We start from the raw sequence: 6,000 nt of genomic DNA on the forward strand, positions 1-6,000 counted from the left end.
TACTACTGGTGGTGGTGGTGGTGGTGGAGATGAATTCGTTAAGTAACTGAAAAGGTGTTGAACAATGGTAGTGGTGAAGGAGGAGGAGTTTCTAGTGCTTGGTGGTGGTGGTGGTGGTGGTGATGGTGGTGGTGGTGGTGGTGATGGTGGTGGTGGTGGTGGTGGTGGTTTCGCTTTATTACTCCCGAAGGCTTCGCTCTAAGTCTCTGCCCCGCGTTGTAAAGTCTCACGCACTTCGCTAAATCCCCCCGCGAGACAGCCGGCGATGGGGGCCTGACGTGCTTGTAATTTTTTTTTCTCTCTCTCTCTCTCTCTCTCTCTCTCTGTTTCTGTCTATATCACACTAGCTCTCTCTCTCTCTCTCTCTCTCTCTTCGGTTGTAGGTAAGCTACTTGAGGGCATAATTAGAGACAAAATTGTGAATTACCTTGAAAGCCACTCATTGATTGGGGACTCACAACATGGCTTCCGAAACAAAAGATCCTGCCTATCAAACCTATTAACCTTTTATAACGACCTCTTCACTGTTTATGACGTAACCAAATCACTGGACGTAGTCTATCTTGATTTCCAGAAAGCGTTTGATAAAGTCCCGCATCATAAATTACTTTACAAATTAAAGCAAATAGGTATTGACGGTCAAGTAAACCAATGGATCGCGAATTGGTTGAGCAACAGACAACAAAGAGTAGTGATCGACGGATTTAACTCAGAGTGGGCGCCTGTCACTAGTGGCGTCCCTCAGGGCTCGGTCCTTGGCCCAGTGCTCTTCATTATTTACATCAACGACGTGGATGTTGGACTCAATAACCGCATTAGTAAATTTGCAGACGACACAAAGATTGGCAACTCGGTTCTCACTGACTAAGACAGGCAAAGCCTCCAAGAGGATTTGCACAAAATTTCAGCTTGGTCGGATAGATGGGAGATGCCCTTTAACGTAGACAAGTGCCAGGTCCTTCAAGTTGGAACGAGGAATAAGAAGTTCGAATACGAAATGCGCGGCGTTAAACTCAAAAGCGTTCAATGCGTCAAAGACTTGGGGTCAAAATCGCGTCAAACCTCAAATTCTCACAGCAATGCATCGATGCAGCAAATAAAGCGAACAGAATGTTGGGCTTCAAAAGAAACTTTGTATTCAAGAATAAAGATGTAATACTCCCGCTCTACAACAGTTTAGTCAGCCCCACTTTGAATATGCGGTACAGTTTTGGTCTCCCCACCATGCAAAGGACATTGCTAAATTAGAAGGTGTTCAGCGTCGGGCAACGAAAATGATCCCTTCCTTGCGCAACAAATCCTACGAAGAAAGGCTTTCTACCCTTAACATGTTCTCTTGAGAAACGTCGCCTGAGGAAAACTGATCGAATGTTTTAAAATACTTAATGGTTTCACGAATGTAGACAGATCAACATTGTTTATGATCGATGACACTTTGCGCACGAGGAACAATGGCGTAAAACTCAGATGTAGACAAGTAAATTCAGACTGCACCAAATTTTTCTTCACCAACGTTGTAGTGAGAATGGAATAAGCTTCCACCGTCATTGGTACATTGTAACACGATTGACTCCTTCAAAAATAATCTCGACCGTCAATTCATTAAACTTAATATCAACTAGAGTAGAAATGCAACGTTTTGGAGTCTTCTGATTAATGTAAAATCACTTAGGTTTAAGGACAGACCAAGTCTGGACCATGGGGTCTGTGTGGTCTGATTTTCTATGTAAATCTCTCTCTCTCTCTCCACATATTTCTAAGCCCTCCCCCCCTCACTCACCTTACCTCACATCCTATATACCCATCCCTTCACCCACCTTACCAAGCCACTTTCTTAACCTTTCTTGTTATCACACACCTCACTCACTTAACAACCCTACCTACTACACCTCTCACCAACTTACCTCCTCTCCCAAACTCCTCTCACTCATCTCACCTATTTCCTAACCCTCCTTGATCTCACACCTCACTAACCGCCTCCATTTCAAACTCTTTACTCACATCACATCCCTTCATACTCCTCCTCTCTCCCACCTCACCTATTTCCTAACCCTCCTTGATCTCACTCACCGCCTCTCTTTCCCCCTCTTTTCTCACCTCACATCACTTCCTACTCATCCTCTCTCCCCTCACCTATTTCCTAACCCTCCTTGATCTCACACCTCACTCACTGCCTCCCTTTCCCCTCTTTACTCACCTCACATCCCTTCCTACTCCTCCTCTCTCCCACCTCACCTATTTCCTAACCCTCCTTGATCTCACACACCTCTCTTTCCCCTCTTACTCACCTCACATCCCTTCCTACTCCTCCTCTCTCTCACATTTCCTCCATTACTAAACTACCTCACACACCTCACCCCCTTTCCTAATCCCCTTCACTCTGTGTTGTTATCTCTTTCATTTCAGCTAAGATGGCGCCGAAGAAGTGCAGTACTTGTAATGGTAGCTTCTCAGCTCACTTTTTTACAGGGCGTTCTGCTGTCTGTCGACTGTGTCTGTCCAGGCAGCATCTCGAGACAAGACTGCAGGAGCAGGAAGAGAAGATGGAAGAAGGCCAGAATAAAATAATAGAGCTTTCTCTCACCAGGCAGCATCTCGAGACCAGACTGCAGGAGCAAGAAGAGAAGATGGAAGCAGGTCAGAATAAAATAATAGAGCTTTCTCGCACTGTTGCCTCCTTGCAGGAATTCATCCAGGCTAACGTTGCTGTGGTGCCAAACCCTTCTCCAACCGCGCCCTTGCCCTCAGCGGTACCGTCGACACCAGCGGACAACACCACGCAACGGGAGGATGCTAGTGGCACCGCCCATGATGGCTTCACCGTCGTGAATGGAGGAGCCAAACCAGCCAGACAAGCGATTTATCCTGTTCATTGCTTCAACAGGTTTGCCATTCTGGAGGAGGAGGACGAGCAGGAGAGCACCTTCCTGGTGGGTGACTCCATGATTCGCCAGCAGGTCGTTGAGTTCTGCGGCAGAGTTCCTCGTCGAAGACGGAACTATTGCTATCCTGGTGCTGGGATCGACGACATAACTGCTGCTCTTGAGGAGATCTCCCCAGGCTACTAATGATTCACTGTTTGTTATTCACACAGGTACGAACGACATCACCACGACCCGGTCTGAGGAACTCCTGGAGAAGTACCGTAGGCTCATCCAGCAGTATAAGACTAAATCCCCTAACATTTTGATTTCAGGAGTTCTACCACGGACTTGGGCGGAGCGACTTTTTCAGTAAGGCCTTCAGCCTAAACAACCGCTTACAGACTCTTTGCAGGAGCTTGACGTGGAGTTCCTCAACACATGGGACAATTTCTATGGACAAAATGAGCTCTTTCACAGGGACGGATTGCACCTTTCTCCCATCAGGGCAGCCAGACTCGGAAGGCTCCTCAACGAAGCAGTGCGTGTCATCCGAACAAAAACGAGTCACGGCCACGTCCCTCCACCCACCCGTGTAAATAGACGCCGTGCATCGCAACAAACCCGTAACCGTGATCCCGCAAGTACCACCACCTCTATTACTAAGCCTCTAGATAACTTAAAAATCCTTAGTTTCAATGCGCGTAGCCTAAGAAACAAATTTGATGAACTGAGATGTCTTGCTTTAACAGAAAATTTTGACATAATTGCTATAACCGAAACATTTATCGACACCACAAATATTGATTTAAGTTCCGAATACAACATAGATGGCTACAGACTCTTCAACAAAGATCGTGTAAACTGTAGAGGCGGTGGCGTCGCCCTTTATGTCAAAAGCTATTTGCAACCCACTGACAAAACACCGGGAAACAGTAACGTTGAACATTTGTGCGTGCGAGTAAACATTGCAAAAGTCAACTTAAATATATCTGTCACCTACAGACCTCCCGGGCAATCACTCGATGACGACCTTGAAATGTACAGCGTCTTAAGGCAGTCACTTAATAACAGCGACTCACTGATATTAGGAGACTTTAACCTCCCCCATATCGACTGGGCGACACTGTCAGGTACAGAAGGCGAGTCACATAGAATGATCGAATTTCTAGAAGAAAATTATCTAAGCCAAATGGTTTCTGAGCCAACTCGACAAAATAATATACTCGACCTTGTTATAACGATCCAAGATAACCTTGTCAGTAGTGTCACGGTAAGAGAACACCTCGGTTCTTGCGATCATAAATTAGTGCGCGTCGACATTAAAGCTCAATCATCAGTGACTGAAAATAAAGTAAAGGTGCCTAATTTCAAAAGAGCTAACTTCGTAGAAATCCGACAAAAACTAACAGAAATACAACTATCAGATGACGGCAACGTAGAGGAAGCCTGGCTAAGCCTTAAAAATCACTTACTCACTCAGCAGAACACATTCGTCCCCTTGTGCGAGAAGCGAATTAACACTAATAAAAGCCCACCGTGGTTTAATAGCGAAATTAAACAATCAGTCAATGAGAGAAAATTGTTTTACAGGTTAAAGAAAGAACAAAGCACGCCCGAAAACATTAGACTTTATAATGATGCCAGGCGACGAGTAAAAAGACTAGTAGGTCAGGCAAAGCGTAGATACGAAGAAAATATTGCAGCCAACTGTAAAAATAATCCGAAATCTTTCTTCAGTTACATAAACAACAGAAAGGCGATCAAAAGTGGTATTGGACCTTTAACAAACAGCGACGGTGCACTAGTGACTGACAGCCAACACATTGCAAACCTCTTAAACAATTACTTTTCCTCGGTGTTTAATACTAACAGTCTTCCTCTCGCTACCACCAACACCAGTACTATTGTAAATCTCGAGCATGCATTGCCTAATTTTGAAATAACAACCGATGAAGTCCTTAAAGCTCTCCATTCACTTAAAACAAATAAAAGTCCTGGACCTGACAAAGTATATCCAACTCTGCTGAAAGAAACAAAGAGCGAAATACTCTCCTCCCTCACAACCGTATTCAATATGTCCTTGCGACAAGGCATCGTCCCTTCAGATTGGAAAAAGGCTAACGTGACACCGATTTTCAAGAAAGGAGACAAAAAAGTACCAGGTAATTACAGGCCCATTAGTCTAACTTCGGTTGTAGGTAAGCTACTTGAGGGCATAATTAGAGACAAATTGTGAATTACCTTGAAAGCCACTCATTGATTGGGGACTCACAACATGGCTTCCGAAACAAAAGATCCTGCCTATCAAACCTATTAACCTTTTATAACGACCTCTTCACTGTTTATGACGTAACCAAATCACTGGACGTAGTCTATCTTGATTTCAAGAAAGCGTTTGATAAAGTCCCGCATCATAAATTACTTTACAAATTAAAGCAAATAGGTATTGACGGTCAAGTAAACCAATGGATCGCGAATTGGTTGAGCAACAGACAACAAAGAGTAGTGATTGACGGATTTAACTCAGAGTGGGCGCCTGTCACTAGTGGCGACACTCAGGGCTCGGTCCTTGGCCCAGTGCTCTTCATTATTTACATCAACGACGTGGATGTTGGACTCAATAACCGCATTAGTAAATTTGCAGACGACACAAAGATTGGCAACTCGTTTCTCACTGACGAAGACAGGCAAAGCCTCCAAGAGGATTTGCACAAAATTTCAGCTTGGTCAGATAGATGGGAGATGCCCTTTAACGTAGACAAGTGCCAGGTCCTTCAAGTTGGAACGAGGAATAAGAAGTTCGAATACGAAATGCGCGGCGTTAAACTCAAAAGCGTTCAATGCGTCAAAGACTTGGGGGTCAAAATCGCGTCAAACCTCAAATTCTCACAGCAATGCATCGATGCAGCAAATAAAGCGAACAGAATGTTGGGCTTCATTAAAAGAAACTTTGTATTCAAGAATAAAGATGTAATACTCCCGCTCTACAACAGTTTAGTCAGACCCCACTTGGAATATGCGGTACAGTTTTGGTCTCCCCACCATGCAAAGGATATTGCTAAATTAGAAGGTGTTCAGCGTCGGGCAACGAAAATGATCCCTTCCTTGCGCAACAAATCCTACGAAGAAAGGCTTT

Source organism: Eriocheir sinensis, unplaced genomic scaffold (genome assembly GCF_024679095.1).
Source record: "Eriocheir sinensis breed Jianghai 21 unplaced genomic scaffold, ASM2467909v1 Scaffold145, whole genome shotgun sequence".
Classification (NCBI taxonomy): Eukaryota; Metazoa; Arthropoda; class Malacostraca; order Decapoda; family Varunidae; genus Eriocheir; species Eriocheir sinensis.